The sequence below is a fragment of the Neomonachus schauinslandi genome, chromosome 10 (genome assembly GCF_002201575.2).
Source record: "Neomonachus schauinslandi chromosome 10, ASM220157v2, whole genome shotgun sequence".
NCBI lineage: Eukaryota > Metazoa > Chordata > Mammalia > Carnivora > Phocidae > Neomonachus > Neomonachus schauinslandi.
The window spans coordinates 84115990-84136509 of record NC_058412.1 but is presented as its reverse complement, the minus strand read 5'-3'; the positions used below and the strand labels follow the sequence as shown (position 1 = coordinate 84136509).

The following is a 20520-nucleotide window of genomic DNA, read 5'->3' as shown; positions in this document are numbered from 1 at the left end:
CTCTGGCCTCTTAGAAGATATACTTAAATACAATGAACGCTGGAAGTTTCCCGTATACATGCAGTCCTGGGTTGGGGTCCCCAGGAAGGCAAAGTCTGTGCCCCAAGGTGAACAAGGGGAACAGGTGACCAGAGGTTGAAAGCATTTGCACTTGATTCTTCCCCAAACCCTCCTTGGCTGTTTGGCTGGTTGGGGTGGAGGCAGAAGGAGTCAGGAGGGCTAATGTGGACTGGAAAAAGTGCCAAGAGACCTTGGGACCACTTTCTTCACAGCAATCCCATCAGAAACGTCTACCTGCATGGCCTGAGTCCTTCCTGAAGTTAAGAAAGGGCCTCAGGTCATCAGGGAAATCCAAATCAAAACCTCAATGAGACACCACCTCACACCAGTCAGAATGGCTAAAATTAACAAGTCAGGAAACGACAGATGTTGGTGGGGATGCGGAGAAAGGGGAACCCTCCTACACTGTTGGTGGGAATGCAAGCTGGTGCAGCCACTCTGGAAAACAGTGTGGAGGTTCCTCAAAAAGTTGAAAATAGAGCTACCCTACGACCCAGCAATTGCCCGACTGGGTATTTACCCCAAAGATACAAATGTAGGGATCCGAAGGGGTACATGCACCTCGATGTTTATAGCAGCAATGTCCACAATAGCCAAACTATGGAAAGAGCCAAGATGTCCATCGACAGATGAATGGATAAAGAAGATGTGGTATATATATATACAATAGAATATTATGCAGCCATCAAAAGAAATGAAATCTTGCCATTTGCAATGACATGGATGGAACTGGAGGGTATTATGCTGAGCGAAATAAGTCAATCAGAGAAAGACATGTATCATATGATCTCACTGATATGAGGAATTCTTAATCTCAGGAAACAAACTGAGGGTTGCTGGAGTGGTGGGGGTTGGGAGGGATGGGGTGTCTGGGTGATGGACATTGGGGAGGGTATGTGCTCTGGTAAGCGCTGTGAATTGTGTAAGACTGTTGAATCACAGACCTGTACCTCTGAAACAAATAATACATTATATGTTAAAAAAAGAAGATAGTAAGAAGGGAAAAATGAAGGGGGGGAGATCGGAGGGGGAGACGAACCATGAGAGACTATGGACTCTGAGGAACAAACTGAAGGTTCTAGAGGGAAAGGGGGTGGGGGGATGGGTATTAAAGAGGGCACGTATGAATGGAGCACTGGGTGCTATACGCAAACAATGAATCATGGAACACTACATCAAAAACTAATGATGTAATGTATGGTGATTAACATAACATAATAAAATTTAAAAAAAAAAGAAAAAGAAAGGGCCTCAGGTGGCTTCATCCAGATGTGCTTCTCCGGGGTCCTTTCTGACTAATCTTAACTAACTGAAAGAAGTATCCTAGCTCCTGTGCTGAATGGATCTGAATGAATGTTCTGGACTATTCCACCAGCCAAAATGCTGCCAGTCAGCTTGACAAAGCTTTTGGAGAATTGAATTTAAAAGCCTTTCCCTTTCAAAAAAAATAAAATAAAAGTGTTTCTCTTTCTTCTTTCCTTTCCTCATTAGCACAACCTGCTGACAGTCCTTGACTGTAAAGTGCATGATGTCTTAGGAATCTTACTTCTGGTTGGGAAATAAAGTATGTGTGACTATGAGGCTGATTCTATTTGAATCCCCCCAGAAAAGGGGGGCATGTAAGATGAGAATGTCACAGTGCTGAGGGGCATGACAGACCCAGAACAAGCCAGTCCGGACCACGACGACTGAGGAAGAAACCCAAAGCATCTCCACCCCCCACTCTTGGCCCAGCCTGGCTGGAACCAAGCAGCATTAAAGCTCATGACAAAAGATGGGGGACTTTACTGAATCTGAGAGCAAAGGAAGCATTTTATTTCCTTGTGGGATTCTGTTTTCAGAACCCATATTTCATGAATTGTTTTTATACTGCTAGCTTGCTCTTTAGACTATATTTTTTTGGTAAAATTGTTTAAGTCACACAGTTAAGCATAGTTTGGAATGAAAAAGGGGTGTCATTTCTTGCCTAATGTATCAGGAGGCCCTGGGTTAATGTCCCATAATGGCTGCCATCAGAAGCTTTACTGATCACAAGGCTGTCACAAAGACCAAAAGAGGATGAATGGGGACATCATAGAGAACCCAGCCCAGGAGGTCAGAGCAGGATTTTCTGATACTCCTCAAGGGTGAGAAGCCCTTCCTGATTTGGGGTTGGGCTTCCAGTGATCACAACCAGATCCCATTACTGAAGCTTCGGACAGGCTTCCCTGACTGGCAGGTCTGGGACTCTAGCCCCCACCTGTGAATATGGGGTGAAAAGGCCCCAGGTAGACAGTCTACATGTACACTAACCTCAGGGTTAGAACAGTTCTCAGGAGCCTTGCTTCCTGCTTTTCTGTAAGCAGGTACAATGCCCCCACCCCCCCAAACCCCTCTATCATGATGGTGAGGTCTAAGATCTAGATCTGGGTATGGGGCCAAGGACTTCCATTAAGTTTCCACCTGGTTCATGTGAGTGCCACACAGAAGTTGGGACCAATGTCTCAGCCAATGGCTGTGTTCTCCTTCATTCATATGCCCCCATCAGCAACCCCAGAGGCTGAAGTATTCCTGGCTAGAGCATGGCTTGAGCCATTCTTGGTCTTTGGAAAACATCATCGCAGTAAACATTAATCACATCCCATTTTTTTCCCCAGCATATAACAATCCTTCTAGAAAGCAATTAGTTGTATGTACCATGGATGCTCTTACAGTTCTTATCTGACACAGTAATGCCAATGCTGATAATGCAAAATGAGGAAACAGGGTAAAACACAAAGCTCCAGGAATATCTTTGTTCCCAACCTTTATTTTGAAGTAAAAACTATGTTCAAGTATCTAACAATAAAAAACAGTTACTAGAAACTGGATTAACTTCCTGGACTAATACCTAGTCATTAAACTTATGGGAACTCTAGTTAAAGACAAAAGAATAAGGTTTTTCATTCTAATACTTAAGCAAATGTATACCTATATAAACCCCATAATAGAGACGAGATTCTCTAAAAGTGAAAGATGTTCTGAAAACCTAACCAATTTGTCCTTCTGGAAAAGGTGGGGTCAGGGGGCAAGGGCTGGCTGTAGAAGCAAAGAGAACATTCCTCTCAGACTTGAGTTCTACATGAGAGACAGGCAGAGTAAGCAAGACTGAAAGAGGGCCCGTTCAGCCACGCCATCTTTCTTCTCTTCAGTCATTTAGCACACAGAAGGAGCTACACTGGTGGGGTAAAAGAAAAAGGGCAAATCCTGTTATCCATTTGGGCAAAACCTACTCCTCCCTTTGACCTTTCCCACGGCTGTGTGCTTTTGCAGGATTCTCTCTCACATTGCCTCCCTCATCCCTAGCTGCAGAGGCAGGCCCTGGCGATGTACCCCACCCCATCCCCTGGCTGGGGCAGGATGGAAAATGCAACTGGACCCCTCTCACCACCTGTAAGGAAGAGCCAGTCATCAGGGAGCAATGGTGAGATTTTTGGAGCAATCCTGGCACAGCCTGGGCCAAGAAAATGGATCACAAGTCCTGGCAGCCACAGAAGTTCATCAGTGGACCAAAGTAGACAGAAACCCACACCCAAAGTCTACAAAATAAACCTCACCTCAACCAGCGGTCACGGGAGCCAGCAGAAAATAAACGTGGAGACCAGAGAGCCTCCACCCCATGATGATGTACCTCTGGCTTCCGGAGGCCTAGACACCACCCAAAGAGAAGAGGGGAAGTCTCCTGATAAATTCAACATTTCCTTTCTGCTCCCCTCCCCGCAGCCCTTTCCTTTCCCATCCCAAATGGGATTGCCAGATGAAATGCAGGATGCTGAGTTAAATTTAAATTGCAGATAAACAATGATATATATTTTTAAGTATAAATATGTCCCATTCAAATGTCTTGTGTTTGATATGCTAAATCAGGTAACCACACCCCACAGAGACAGTTTTAATTGGATTAGCCTAAGGCTCCTAGAATGGACATGGTTAAGATTCTTTGGGAAAAAACAGGGTTGGAATACTGGAAGTTTTATTTTATTAGTACTGTTTGCTGCTGCTTCATTTAACATTTCCTTTTACCACTGAATGGGAATAGACACTCCAGAATAAAATCAGCTCAGTTATTTAAAATGAAATTTCATTTTCTGTGTATTTGAGTAGTACATTTTTACCTCACCACAACAAACTTGGAGAGGCAGAATAGAATGTGTGAGGAAGTATAAGGAAAAAATTTCCACATTTTTCATCAGGAAGAATCATAAAGATACTGTAGAAATCTGATGAGTCCAGAAACAAAGATCTTAATATAATTAAAATCACAAAGATAAAGAACTAAAAGCACATTACAAACCTTTAACTCACATGCACGCAAACGCAACACAACACACAAACCCTATAGTAAAAGTTACCTTACTGAAGGGTGACCTTTGGAGAATTTAACTTATAATTTTATTTTCTGCTGTTTTAGCATAAAAGCCGCCCTAACTACCACACTGTGGTTTGTGAGAGGCCTAATTCGTTCCCTACCCCCCCACATACACGTGATCGGCTCCTCTAGCCCCACCCTACACCCCATGTGATTGGTTTCTTCTCTTCTCCCCTCCCCCCCCCGTGTGACCGGCTCCTCTTCTGCCCCCCCCCCCCCCGCTTGTGATCCGTTTTTCCTCTTCTCCCCCGTTATGTGTGGCTGGGTCTTTCTCTTTAGCCCCCGCCACTCTGACGATGAGGAGGACATGGGGGAGAATGGAAGAGAGTAACCAGCTTTGGGGACTTATAAAGTCTAAGATAAAATATAAACATGCCATTGTGTTTTTGAAGGCTTGAATACAAAGTCAACCTGTATTGTCCAAGGAAAGGACTGAAAGGAAACTTTCATGTTTGGAGAGTTGAAAAGGAAAACCTTTGGATGAGGGTCAGAGACCTAGAAAAAACGTCATGTCTGTGGGACAAATGGGTCAGCTTCTCCAGAGCATCTCAGAGAGGTGAACTATACTGAAAGAACTGGGGCTTAGGGCTGTGTTTGGGGGAGCCGATGAAGGCCACGTTGGGCCAAGCGTAGGCGAGAGGGAATAGAAATGCTCACAGAGAAGCTCTTTTGGGGACCCTGGTGGTCCTGGGCAGGAGCAGGCCCCTGAGACCTCCCAGCAGCAATGGGCCAGATCAGGAGCAGCACGCGCTGTGGCGCCCTGTTCAGCTACCAGGGGAAGTTGGGCTGACTCCTTTGGGAAAGGATGTGGTCCTTCAGACTTCACAGCTCAGGCAGGGCAAGGGTGTGAGGATTGTTAAGGGTGAGATGGTAGATTTTCTGCCAGACTGGCTGGGGAACACATGGGGGTTGTGATAGCAATATCAGACAAAGCGGAATTCAAGGCAAGAAGCATTAAATGAGTCAGAATGGTACTTCATGTAAAGAACTCCACAGGGAGGGACGGTCATGAGTCTCTGATAACCTTTCCGCTGTGCTGTTTGGCACGGGCGATTTAGAAGTCTTAAATTTAATTCAGCGTATCAGATGTCAAAGAAGAGATGATTATCTCCTGAGATGCTTTCATTTGACCAATTTCAACATCTTTTTATGATTTAAGAATGTGAAAATTATGATATATGAATGCTCCACATGATTAATATATGACAAAGCAAAATCTAGCGTTCTTCCTGATAAACGTTACAAGTATTAATGCAAGATGCAGATGTCCAATTTATCCATTATTATTTAACATCGATCTGGAGTCAGTGTAATGTCATGTAATATTATTGTGAGTCAATGCACTTTAGAAGGCAAGATGTCAAGACTAAATATGGGAACAAAAGAGGCAAAAGTAATATTATTTGAGGATATGATTATATGACTGGAAAACTAGAAATTTCATTACAAATGACTAGAAACAATCTGAATTAGGTTAGATAGCTAGTTACAAATTTAATATAGAAAAAAAACCTAATAGCTTTCTCATATATAACCAACAATCAGAGGGGCGCCTGGGTGGCTCAGTTGGTTGAGCAGCTGCCTTCGGCTCGGGTCATGATCCCGGGGTCCTGAGATCGAGCCCTGCGTCAGGCTCCTTGCTCAGCGGAGAGCTTGCTTCTCCCTCTCTCTCTGCCTGCCTGCCACTCCACCTGCTTGTGCTCTCTCTCTCTCTCACTATCTCTCTCTCTCTCTGTGTCAAATAAATAAAAATTTAAAAAATTAAAAAAATAATAATCAACATCAGAAGATATGGGGGAATACAAGTTCCCTTTTATAATAAAATGAAACATGCATGGATATCAGGCAGGATTGCAGACAACAGAATCCACTCTATCTACTTTAAACAAAAACAAGTTTACTACAAGAAATTAGGAAGTTTATGGTATTTGGAGGATACAGTTCAGGGAGCCAAACTTGAATGCCACAAAATGAGAAGCAACTCTACCTGCAGCAATACCCAGTCACATCACAGGAAGTTTCTAGAGAAGACCCCAACGCTGCTGAACACCTTTGCCATGAGATCTGTACTTCCAAACGGGTCCCCTCTTGGTTCTCAGTGCTGTCTTCCAAAATTTTACCCTGGTGTGTCAGCTCCATAGAACTCGCATCACATGCAGAACGCCAGCTACCACAGAGTCTAGAAAATGTGGTTTTTAGCCTTTGAGTCTTTACAGGAAGCATGCTAGAAGGGAATTGGAGCTGGTGTTAAATGATACAATTTACAGTGTCTGCCATAGCCCCTGAAAAGACTTAACAAGAAACATGTCGGATGTACAATCTGTGCAGAACATTGTAAAAATTCAGTTGAAGGACAATGAGAGCTTGAAAAAAAATGGAAATATGTACCTAGTTCTTCAGGAGAAATAATTAATAATGCAAAGATGTCAGCTGTCCTTAAATTGCAGCCAATCAAAATCCAAAACAGGATTTTTTGAAGTAAAACATTATAAACGTTTTATTCTGAAAGACAAACCTATGAAACTGTCAAGAAAATTCTGGAAGAGAAGAAAAGTGAGGTGGGAACTAGCCTTAACACATAAAAGTAGATTTAAAGGCGGGCGCCTGGGTGGCTCAGTTGGTTAAGCAACTGCCTTCGGCTCAGGTCATGATCCTGGAGTTCCGGGATCGAGTCCCACATCGGGCTCCCTGCTCAGCAGGGAGTCTGCTTCTCCCTCTGACCCTCCCCCCTCTCATGCTCTCTCTATCTCATTCTCTCTCTCAAATAAATAAATAAAATCTAAAAAAAAAAAAATAGATTTAAAAGCTTTTTCAATGTTGGAAGTTTGGCCTTGGCACATGAACATAGGGACTCCAAAAACAGACCCAAATATATGTAAAAATTTAGTACACAATAAACGTGCTCTTTTAAACCAGAGAGGAGAGAGATAAATTAATCAATCCATGGGTGCTATTTTTAGAAACTGGTTAAAATTTAAAAATAAATAAGACTTTATGCAATTTCCTTTGCTTTCTCACCAGTAAAAAATGCAAGTGGGGGTAGAAATTTTTACAAGTACAAAAGGTATTAATACATTTTCTTTATTAAAAGATTCAAACATCTAAAGAAATAAACATCTCCAGAAAACAGAAAAGCATTTAAAACAGAACTGACAAACCACAGCCCTGGAGCCAAATCCAACCCACTCTGTGTTCTGATAAATAAAGTTTTATTGGAACACAATCACCCCCACTCATTTACATACTGTCTGTGGCTACTTTCCTGCTACAACATCAGAGCTGAGTAGTTGTGACGGAAACCATGTCCCACAAAACCTAAACTATTTACTGTGTGGTCATCTATACATTAAGTCTGCCAATCTGATCTAAACTTAAAAAAAAAAAAAAAGCTAAGAAAAGATGTTCCAATACTGCACTGTTACCACCACCATCAATCACACTTCTTTCCCAGAGTTGACTCAGCCAACAGTCAGAGTAGAGCCTTCCAAGCTGTTCTCTATCCATTCGTATGCACAAATGTATGTATACATAGAAATAATTTTCACGTAAGTGAGATTGTATAATATGTACTGTTCTGTAACTTGCTCTTTTCATGTAATATAGCTTGGAGCTCTTGCAGTGCCTTTTCAGTGACGGCACGATATTATATAGTGAGGATTCAACCATAATTTATTTAACATAACCGTCCTTCCATAGGGAATGAGACTTTCCAATGTCTCATAATGATAAGCAATATAACAAAGAATACCAAATGCATATTTGTGCACAGGCGAAAATATTTTAGTAGAATAAATACTTAGGAATTGAATTACTAAATCAAAGGGCATGCCCTTAAAATTTTAATTTTGATAGTCTCAAAATGCCCTCCAGAAAAAGATACCAACACTTAAACTCTTACCAATTGGATATGCAATTTCCCATTTTATTAAGCCTTGTATGCACACACAATATTGTCTATTCTTGTTAATTTCAGGCACTATGATGGGTAAGAACTATATCTCATGATTTCATTTTGCCTTTCTCTGACTAAAGGAAGTGAGCCATATTTTTAAATTTCTTGTGACCATTTGTGCTCCTGTGAATGGCCTGTTTTCAGCCTTTGCTCATTTTTCTATAACAAAGTTTGAAAATGTGTGTTTTGCTCATTCTACACAGCATTTTGTAGTTCTTGTCAAATTACTTGCCAACATTTAGAAATTGGAATATTTAACATTTTTTAAATCCATATTTCTAGCCTCTTCTGAATATTTGGAGGCTCTACAACATTGGGCCCCCAATGGCAATAAATGGCTGGAACAGAAGAAAGCCTCCTTTCTCTAGTGGAGTAGGTGTTTCTTAGACCCCTTGTCCCCTTGCAACAGGTCACTGATCTTTTCCAATGACCTGTCTAATCCCTGTAGTCACTTGGTTTTGCAAACCCTGTTCTGTTTGGTCCTTTATCTTTTTTTTTTTTTCTTAGTGATTTGTAGGAGTTTTTACACATGTAGGTGTATCCATGTGTCTCTTTTATATATTACAATATTTTCTGTTATTAATTCCCTTTCTGAAAGCTTTGTTTATGCTATCTCTTGATATTCAGAAGTTTTTAAATCTTCATGTAGTGAAATCTATCAGTTTATTTCACTTTAGGACCACTGGGTTTTGTAGTTGCTTAGGAAGGTCTTCCTCAATCCAAGTTTATAAAAAATATAAAAAATATTATTGTTTATGTTTTCTTAAAATGCTTATAGGTACACCAGCTCAATTTCATTTTTAGAGTATTCCATCGTTTGCTCACTTATTTAAAATGCCACAAATAGGAGTACACTATTCTGTGCATCTTTTAAAACTAAATAGTATATCTGGAGGATTATTTCATGTTGGTCTACATAGATGTACCTGCTTTATAATAGTTATATTAATGATTCCATTATCAACTTATTTTATGATCTATTTAACCAGCCCCTACTTAATAAACATTTAAATTTTGTCTAGTGTTAGGTTACTACAAACAATAGCACAATAAATATTTGTTTCATTATGCACCTATGTCCTATCAGTAGAATCAGTCCCTAGGAGTTGAATTATCAAATTTAAAAGTATGTATACTTTTGAAAGATATTGTCTACTTACCTCCAAAAGATAGCGAGGCTTATACTCCCACCAGCAATGTATGGGACTGCCTTTTTCCAGCCCATGTGTATTATCTAATTATCTGATCTTGCAAGACCATCTGATATATCTGATAGGTGAAAAACTGTGTTCATGATTTTAACTTCTATTTCTTTTATTTTCAATGATATCAAGCATCCTTTTACGTGGTACAACCACTTTTTTTTTTTTTTTCCAATATATTGTTCATTCAAGTTCTTTGCACATTTTCTAAGATCTTTTTCTTACTGGTCCGCTAATGCTTTGTACTGGACGATGAGGTCCTTCTTTTGTGCATTACAAGTATTTCTTTCTCCCAGTTGTGGTTTCTAATTTTCCTTTTTAGGCTTTCTGCTGTGTAGAAATGTTCATCCTTGCACAGGGGCCATGCTAATCTTCTCTGTATCTTTCTAATTTTAGTATATGTGCTGCCATAGTGAGCACATTTCTACCTCTTAATATTCATTCTAAAAAATCTCCCATGCTAGCAGTCATTTTTTACATTTAAATTTCTAAGTCATTGGAATGGATTTGGTGTCGAGTTACAACTTTTTTTCAGTTGTCTCAACCATTTATTAAATAATCTATCTCTTCCCAACTGCTTTGAAATTATCATATATTAATTTAGCTCCTTTAGTATCTGGGGCTACTTCAGGACCCTCTATGCCATTCCAGTAATTTGTCTGTCTATTGGTTTGTGAAAATCAAACCTTTTTAATGATTGTGGCACCATGATACAGTGTTGCGAATTAGGGTCAGTCCCGTAATCAGTACTTATTGAGCAAATACTGTCTTGGTTCTAAGAGAAACACAAAGAAAGTTTGGACTCCCTGCCTGCCCTCTTGAAGACAATAGACTGCTGCCATGGTAAACTCATGAGTTTCCTCTAATCTACAGCTCAGTAACTGGCTCCATGCTGGCTGTCGGTGGCACTCGGAGGACACAAGATGAAAAGATAAAGGCGTTGCTGGAAGTAGAGGACAAGACCTCATTATTGATCTTGGGGAAATCTCAGGCCATCCCCAGATCCTTTTTTCCCCAGTATGGAAGAGTCTGTATTGAATTCTGATACATATATTCATATGCTCTAGGCAAAAGCATTTTGGGACATTCTGAATTCAAGGCTACTATTTGATATTTCCTTCTTTGGATCTGGCAACAGTAATACTCTAACCTGCTTATTTCCTCTCCGAAGCCTGTGCAAAGTATCCTAAGCCACTGAGTCACCACATCACCGGGCTCACGTCATTTGTACGAATACAAGAAAAAGCTAAACATTTTGCTCGCTCTTCTCAAAATAGCAGCAGTGTAACAATCCACTCTCCCAGAAAATTGGCTTTAAAATGCCTCAAAGAGACAGCATAATTAAACAGTTAGCTGCTACCCTGCAGGGAACTCTGGAAAAAAGCCACACATTGTGCAAGATTTAATTTTCTCCCATTCCCCCCCCCCCCCCCCGCCCCAAGGTGTGACTTCTATTTCACTCCAAACAAGGTGAGAGATGTAAGATAGACGAAGAGTTTCTCAGCAGTTGTGGGGGGGGGGGGTGCACTGACTAAAGCTGAAACAAAAGCACTCAAGTTGAGCTCTTTCAAGAAAATCAGCAAGTGACAAATAACATAAAAGATAACAGCCAGCGACTTACCTCCGGCAACCCAAAAAAGATCACACAGATGTCTGGCAGCTTCTCCATCTCAGAACAGAACTCAGAGACTTCACAGAGCTGAGAAACCCAGTGTAACTAATGCTGAGCTTTTCCAGAAGTTTATTGGAATTTTGCTACCCCTCCCCTCCTTTTTGGGAGACCTTTTCCCAAATTCAAAGTACAAAGCATTTTAAAGATTTTATTTATTTATTTATTTATTTATTTATTTATTTATTTATTTGAGAGAGAGAGAGAGCACAAGGGGGGGGTTAAAAAGGGAGAAGGAGAAGCAGGCTCCCCACTGAGCAGGGAGCCTGATGTGGGGCTCCATCCCAGGACCCTAGGATCATGACGTGGGCTGAAGGCAGACACTTAATCCACTGAGCCCCCCCAGGTGCCCCAAAGTGTAAAGCACTTTAGAGCTGGTTCTGTCAACTAGAAGGATTTAAGTCAAACTCGAAGTCGATAGAGTAAATCATGTTTCTCATGTTAAAAACAAGACAACAGGTACCAAAGGGAGTCGCTTATGCTCAGCCCTGTGTCACCAAATGGAGACCTAATTACAGTTTCTGCTCTCCCAGAAATGGAATCTTAAACCAGTCAGTCAGGAATCACCTGACCAACACTAACTAGGTAATCTGCCTGGTGGATCCCTGCTCTCCCCTAAAGGAAAGTAACCTTGCTTTAACCAACCCACATCTTTATCCCATGTAACTTCCTTGTTCCTGTTCCCTTCTGTCTATAAAAGTCTTCCATTTTGTACAGCACCTCAGAGCTCCTTTCTGTCTGCTAGATGGAATGCTGCCTGGTTCATGAATCATTGAATAAAGCCAATAAGATCTTTAAAAATTTACTCAGTAGAATTTTGTCTTTTAACATTTGATATAAATATACATCTGGGTAGATAGATGATGGATGGGTGGAGAGATGAAAGATAGCTAGATGGATAGATAAAGAAAGATAAGATCTAATTTTTTAGACACATCATTGATTGGGGAGAAGTATGGAAGACTCAAGGAAAGAATTAGAAAAAAGGAGGAAGGAAACAAGAAAATAACTATAGGTAAAGAGCAGGTTCTATAAACTGTTGAACTGCTGTGTGTATTAGTAAAAAAATAATAAGATGGATTTTAGTCATCAGAGGTTAAATTTTACTCAACATCATAGTTTTCCTTAGTACTGTTAAATACTTCAATCCTACAAGATGCATAAACTTCAAAGATGAATAGAATAAATGTTCATCAGTGAGCTTAAGACACAAAATGGTGCAAATACGGTGGAAGCCCCCTTCCCCTGCCTCTCCCCAACTGCACTCTCTCCCCTCAGCCCCTCCCCATGCTCCCACTCCCAGCTTTCTGGAACTTGGCAGTTATAAGTGCACATATTTACCCTGTAAGTACAGTTCTGTGTGTCCATTTAAATGTATAGTGTTCTTTTGCATGCTTTTAAGCCTTGACATAAATGATATACTCCATGTATTTTTCTGCAACTTTCTCTTTTTAGTTCAACACAAAATTGAAATTGATCATTATTTTCTTCTAGCTCTGGCTCATATTCTGGCTGATTTGTAGTACTACATTATGTGAATGAACCACATTTAGGTTGTCTTCACATTTCAAGCTTTTGTAAACAATGTTGAAACAGTCTTCAATACAGTTCTTTGAGCATGAGTGTAAACAGTTCTCTAGGGTACAAAGATAGGATTGGAATTTCTGGGTCAAACAACAAATTTTCAATCCTCTCCTTACTATTTTCTTGATTTATCTATATATCAACTAAAAAATGATCACTATAGAACACATATGAAAAATGTTTAACTCAATAGTTTTATTGAATTCATTGTAGAGACTGTCCATCCTTGTTTTCATGTAAAGAACTATGAAATTAGAAATACTTTGAATTATAAAGTGTACTGGCATGTGACAGAAACACGCTGCAATTTTTTTTGTGATACAGCACAAAACATGAAATCCTGCTATTCTTTGCGATTGTCTGACATGTGTTACCTAGTCATTTTTCCAGGCCATGCTGTCATTCAGCTATGAAGATAGCATTCAGGCATTTTCAAAAAGATCCAAAATGACAAAGCAGCAGTAATTAGCATTCAAAATGTAATCCTACGATAACATTGTACAAGTAATAGGAATGCAAAAACCTAAATGTGGAGGGACTCACAAAGGTGGTGGTAAATTGCTTAGCTCCTATCTTATATTCACAGGACTGTATAGATACTTCTTAAAGCTCATAAACAGTTTCTTCATTCCACAAATATTCCTTGAGCTTTTACCGTGTGTCAGGCTTGGGGCTAAGTACCAGGAATACAATGACAGAATAAGTATAGTCATAAGGGAAACAAGCATTAAATGACTTATACAAAGGGGCGCCTGGGGGGCTCAGTTGGTTAAGCGTCCAACTCTTGATTTCGGCTCAGGTCATGATCTCAGGGTTATGAGATCAAGCGCCAGGTTATGAGATCTCAGAGTTATGAGATTCTCTCTCTCCCTCTCCCTCTACCCCACCCCCTCTAAAAAAATGATTTACACAAATAAATAAAAGTAGAGTGATAATCTGATAAACAATATAGAATGAAGGTCCATGGTACATTGAGGATATACACTAAGGGGAATGTATATCTGGTCAAGAAAGCCCGGGAAGGTTTCTCTGTGGATGCTCTCCTTGAGCGGAGACCTACAAGATGAGGTTGCAGGGGATAAGAGGGAGACAGCGAAGCAGCGGGCAGAGCAGGATAGAACCTGGGATGTTCTAACACCGGATCAGAGACTGTACCAAACCAAGAGAAGCATCAGGGATTGAGGGATTGGCAATAAACAATAGGACAAAAAGTCATTAAATACACAGAGTTCAGGAAACTATTCAAAGTCATGAAAGTATCCACTTTATATCTGTCGTCATCCAATCATATCTACCAAAAATGACATGCTTGACCCAGTTTCTTCAACAAATGACAAGGAAAAAATAAGAAATTTATCAACCAAGTGTAAGGTGTGGATTTTCTTTGGATCTTGGTTCAAGAAATCTAATTGTAAAATGACACTTACAGGAAAATCAGGGAAATTTGGACTGTGACTGGACATGAGAAGTCAGGAATTCATTGTTTTTCGGCGTGATAGTGGCATTGGAGTTAGACCAAAAGTAAAATAAATGAGTTCTCCTGTGTTAGAGAGACATTCTGAAGTGTTTGGAAAAGAAATGATGAGATGCCCAGATAGGATGTCCATTAGAATGGTCTGGCATGAGGGTGGGAAATCGAGATAAGGTTGACTATACTGAGAAGAGTGGAGCATGGCCATGCGTATGTGGGTTAGGAACTATCTCGTGTTGCTTTTTACAAAAGATTCTTTACTTCCTTTACTCTTTCTTTGGCTCTTATGACACTAGGTTGTGCTTTGTTTTTTCTTTCTTGGTTAGACTACAGCTCATTATTCCCAGTTGATAGGGTTTTGTTTTCTTCACTTTTTAAAATTCCATCAGGTGCAGGTATCAAAAGGCGAAGAGCCCATGATTCCATTTTCTTCTGCCTCAGCCCGGAAGTCATCTCTGCAATAGCTTTCAAATACCCAGACCCCAATGGAAACTAAGCGGGCAGAAGGTGATAAATAAGCAGTGGGGGTTCAGACCCCCACGTTGCAGACCTAGCGCACACCTGCTTCTCTCTACTGTGTGAAACTGAAAAGAGACTTACAGGGTTGACCACATGGAAGTAATAGCAGCCATTCTAGGTCATAAGCTAGGGAACAGTCTAGACTGAGACAATAATATCAATTCTCCTGGGTGGGAAAAGCAATCAGACAAAGTGAGGCACTTGCTGATACCAACAAAGCTCTTTATCTGCCTAAATTATTAATGACCTAAGGAGTACTTACAAGTAGGGCCCAGTCTCACCACTGCCCTACTCTGTATCCCAGAGAATTTCCCTTCAAGCTCTGTAAGGTATGACGGTGATGTCTGAGTCAACTGAGCACTGGGAGAGGAAATGAGATTATAAATATGAGATGCTGTGGGGAAGAATTAGGCCTCTGCTCTTGGTGCTTCTTTTTGCACACAAAACGAATTGGAGAATCTGATGTTCATGATCAGTAGCTATCATGGTGCTTATAACGCCATCCCGGGGGTGCTTACAGCCCTGGCATTCTCTTTACTTCTTCCAAATAAGTATTCAGATTCAGTTCAGCCAACACTGAAGTGCCCGTGAGCTTGGTGGTCAAGCTTCTCAAAAACATTGTGTGGTGTACCCTCGTAACTTTCTTCCCCGGCCTTGAGTCACTCTTGGAGTCCCAGATGGGTCAGACACTTAAGAAAGTGTTCAATTCTTTCAAGCTAGTAGATGGCCGTTCTGTTCCAATGTAATGAGAGCTAGCACCTTCTAGGTTCCTATATAGTCCAGGCCCCCTCTTAGTCCTGTTAAAATCCATGTCCTCTAATCCTAACAATATTGTAAGGGAGATGAGAAATTAGTAAGACTTGGGAGTGTTAAGGAATTTGCCCAGGAACATACAGTGACCCAGCAGCAAATTCAGAATTCGAGGCCAGCCTTCCTGCCCTGGTGGCCTGAGCTTGGGTCCTGCAGCTTACTGCTGATGACCATGGAGGTCAACATATGCTAACTTTCATCATTAGCCATCAGTGAAATTCAAATCAAAACCACATTGAGATACCACCTTACACTAGTTAGAATGGCAAAAATTGACAAGGCAGGAAAGAGCAAATGTTGGCGAGGATGTGGAGAAAGGGGAACCCTCTTACACTGTTGGTGGGAATGCAAGTTGGTGCAGCCACTTTGGAAAACAATGTGGAGGTGCCTCAAAAAGTTAAAAATAGAGCTACCCTATGACCCCGCAATTGCATTACTGGGTATTTACCCCAAAGACACAGATGTAGTGAAAAGAAGGGCCATATGCACCCCAATGTTCATAGCAGCAATGTCCGCAATAGCCAAACTGTGGAAGGAGCCAAGATGCCCTTCAACAGATGAAAGGATAAAGAAGATGTGGTCCATATATACAATGGAATATTATGCAGCATCAGAAAGGATGAATACCCAACTTTTACATCAACATGGATGGGACTGGAGTAGATTATATTAAGTGAAGTCAAGCAGAGAAAGTCAATTATCATATGGTTTCACTTATTTGTGGAGCATAAGGAATAGCATGGAGGACATTAGGAGAAGGAAGGGAAAAATGAAGGTGGGGAAATCAGAGTGGGAGACGAACCATGAGAGATTATGGACTCTGAGAACCAAACTGAGGGTTTTAGAGGGGAGGGGGGTGGGGGGATGGGTTAGCCCGGTGATGGGTATTAAGGAGGGCACATACTGCATGGAGCACTGGGTGTTATACGCAAACAATGAATCATGGATCACTACACCAAAAACTAATGATGTATTGTATGGTGACTAACATAACATAATAAAATTAAATTAAATTAAAAAAAACATATGCTAACTTTCAAGTCACTTTGTATGTAAAAGTAAGAAATGCTTAAATGCTTAATTCAGCGACTGGAAGATCAGCAGACCTGGCAATAGGTTCAAGGAAGAGAAAGAACTAACGAAAGAAATAACGAAAGAAGGAAGAAAAGGAGAGGAGAGGAGAAAAAGAAAAAGAAAAAGAAGGAATGATATTAAATGATGACTTACTCCTCTAAGTATCTAACCTTCTAGTTTTGAAGGAAACTTCACCCTGACTCTGCCTAAGATCACAATATTCTCTGCTGATGGAGTGGTAAATTTGCCCATGCCCCTTTCCTGACCAGGTGATGAATACCCATGGTTTCTTGAGGAAGATGATGCTTTCCTCTGACTTTCTTGGCTCACGTAGCTTGTGCTAAGCCTTGTTCCCTTAAGCAGTGCTGAGGAGGCCCATCCAGGACCCATGGCCCCAGCACGAGCATCATCTGCCCTAGCCTGACCACCCGGCCTGACCACCTGGCCGGGCTCTGGGTCTGTGACCTGCCCCATGCCTGTCAGAGGCTACAAAGTGTTTACTTTGTTGCTATTGTGTGGTTCCTAGTTTTGACCAAAGCCCCTGTATTCTTTGGAGGCAATCTGCACAATATCTTTTCTGTCCATATTGAAATCTTTGTTGTCAGTGGAGAATCCCACCAACACAACTGGTGCTTTCCAAACAAAGATATCACCTGCTATAAAATTTCTCCTTATGGTAAGTACTTCTCTATCTTCTCTTATCTCCAATCTACATGTACTTTTCTTGTCTTTGTTAGGTTTAATGTGTGTTTTGCATCTTATAGTCTGTTTTCATCTCTTCCATTAGAACAGAGAGTGTTTAATAAATTCTTAATAACTGACATGCTAAGGGCCAACTAAAATGAAACGTTGAAGGAGATGTGGCAAATTCTACTATTCCAAGTCTATATTTACCTTTGCACTCCCAAACATATTACAGTAACATCTGTATTAAGACATCACCAATGAAATGAATCCTGAAAACTGAGTGAAGTATATATCAAAATGAAAATATACTAGGCCTTTCTTGAGGACTTAGGCTGTAACGTTCTATGGTGACAAACAGTAACTACACTTACTGTGATAAGCACTGTATAATGTATAGAATTGTCAAATCACTATGTTGTATGCCTGAAACTAATATAACATTGTATGTCAACTCTACTTCAATTAAAAAAAAAAAAAGTGAAGAGAAAAAAAAAATTTGTTTGCCTGACTTTCTGCTAGAGCTTGAAAAAGAGCGACTCAGACAAAACCATCAGGCTGATAATATGAGCTATGTGACAAGCTGTCCATATGGAGCTCTATTAGCTACTAATAGCTATTAGCTCAGAAAAAGATGAAGTCATCACAAAGCACTCTGCTCAGCAGGTTCCTCTCTGTTTTATGACAGCGCCGGGTCTAACGTGAATAATGATACGGCTTCCATCTCCAAGACCCTTCCTCCAAGGAGCCCAAAGTGCTTTGCAAATGTTTTCTTATTGATTTTCATAGCTCTGGTGCGGTGTTCTGAAGGCACCAGAGGAAGCGGTATGGATGAGGGTGTTGCAAGTCAGCGGAGAGACCCGGCTCAATTCCCACCGTGGAGTCCAGTTTGGCTGCACCCCCCAGCCCCTTCCGGGGCTGGAGCCTGCCCTTCACCTCTTCCTCCTCCCAAACAAAAGGAGCCTTCACAAATGAGAAGCGCAAGGTGTCTGGCTTTTTTTATATGCCTTCAGTGTGTTAGTTCTCAAAAACATTTTTATTTTTATTTTTTATTTTATTTTATTATGTTATGTTAGTCACCATACAATACATCATTAGTTTTTGATGTAGTGATCCACGATTCATTGTCAAAAACATTTTTAAATGGCTGTTATGCCTGTGGAGGATTATTGTAGGATGAGGATTTCCCTATTTGGAAAAAAAAAAAATTTCCCACCATTCAGCCTGCTTTCTTTGTATCCGTGACACAATGGACAATGGCAGACACTGAAGGTCAATGAGCAGTTTCTGGGGAAAATAAATAAATAAAAAGGAAGAAAGGAAGGAAAGGAAAATTTTTAGAAACCCAAAGGAAATATTTCCTTGACTTTAGCCAACTCAAAATATATCTATTTTGACCTTTCAGAACAAATCGGAACAAGTTAAAAGAAGAAAAGCCTAAAGAGTGCAGCTTCCCGACTGATGACCCATTGAGTTTTCCTGAGACTGGAATACAGATCAGTAAGGGCCTCCGAGTGTGGCCTTCTCCAGGAGAGAAGCCGAGAGGCCAGTGACAGCTTTGTGCAGTGCAGTCTGGCTTCGGACACATCCTCAGGAGGCTGCCGCCGAGTTGATCGGAGAGGCCCATGCAGGCCTCAGGGAAAGCAGAGAGCCCTCCGTGGTTCTCCGTTGCTTCTATCAGGACCAGAAAATTCTTTATTGGGGGAGCTGTCCTGTGCTGTAGAATATTCAGCTGCGTCTCAGGTGTCTGCTCACACATGTCACCAGCACCCTTGCTGAGTCATGCTTGTCAAAATGGCTCTAGACTTTGCCAAATGTCCCCTGAGGGCAAAATCACCCCCGGTTGAGGGGCGCCTGGGTGGCTCAGTGGGTGAAGCATCTGCCTTCAGCTCAGGTCATGATCCCAGGGTCCTGGGATCGAGTCCCTTATCCGCATCCAGCTCCTTGCTCAGCAGGGAGTCTGCTTCTCCCTCTGCCTGCCGCTCCCCCTATTATGCTCCCTCTCTCTCTCTCTGACAAATAAATAAATAAAATACTTCTAAGAAAAAATCATCCCTGGCTGAGAACCACTGTCCTTTATCAACCACTCTGGAGGGTTTTAAAAACTAAACTTTCCCCAAGAGTTGGCTGTTGTCAACTGTTAACAAGAATGCTATTGTTCCATGGGGAATGAACCAGAATATCAAAAGAAATTCAAGATGCCACCAGGTCCAAAGGACTCGCACATCCCTTAGCAGAACACAGCACTCCCACTCAAAGAAGCAGCTGCTTGACCATCTTTTCCAAGGAAAACTGAAAAAGGCCTTTCACAAGAAAGTGTTTGCTTCACCACCTAAGGCTTTAAAGATTAAGAATATTTTCCCCTCTCTCCAATTACAGGTGTCATTAAGAATTTGCTGAAATGTTGCCCTAGCAATCAATTTTAAGATGACTTGCTTTGCCCTTAAAAATGCATTAGGAAGACAGGATGGCTTACTGATTAACCAAGCAAATTGATACGCATTATAATCATGTCACCACTACTAATAATTACCTGTGGATGACTAAATTACAGATTTCCAGTTAGAGAGTAAACTTAAGTTTCTTTGCATTTTAATGTTTTTGGTTGTTGGATGTTATAAGAAAAAATAAGTAATCAATCATCAAGGGCTCTTTGAAAGTGACTGGATTTATTTGGGTTACAAGTAGTGTGGGGATCATTAACCTGACTGCTACAAGTGTTCATTAATTTACTTACCATCGCCTCTTTCTTTGAAATGTTCATCTGTGGAAACAGTGCAGTTGCATGAACTGAGTTACTGGCTGCAAACAGATCTATCCTTTTCAAGGAAACAACAAAGTGGTATTTTTTAAGACAAGTTACCTAGCACAGGACATTGCTGGTACAAACATTTTGGTGCTGCTGGGACACCTGGGTGGCTCAGTCGGTTGGGCGACAGACTCTTGATTTCGGTTTAGGTCATGATTTCAAGGTCATGGGATCAAGCTCTGCATGGGGCTTTGAGCTCAGGACAGAGTCTGCTTGGGATTTTTTCCCCTCCTCCCTCTCCCTCTGCCCACCCCCCACCCCCCCGCCCCATGCATGGGCACACGCTCTCTCTCTCAAAT

The 20520-nt window shown here is 41.1% G+C and overlaps 1 non-coding gene across 1 annotated transcript; it reads right to left on the bottom strand.

The window, feature by feature from the left end:
• Positions 1-9914: 9914 nt before the first annotated feature.
• Positions 9915-10021, bottom strand: LOC123326071. The gene has a single exon (XR_006540861.1). It is a non-coding gene; the product is annotated as a U6 spliceosomal RNA (small nuclear RNA).
• Between the last annotated feature and the right edge of the window lie 10499 nt (positions 10022-20520).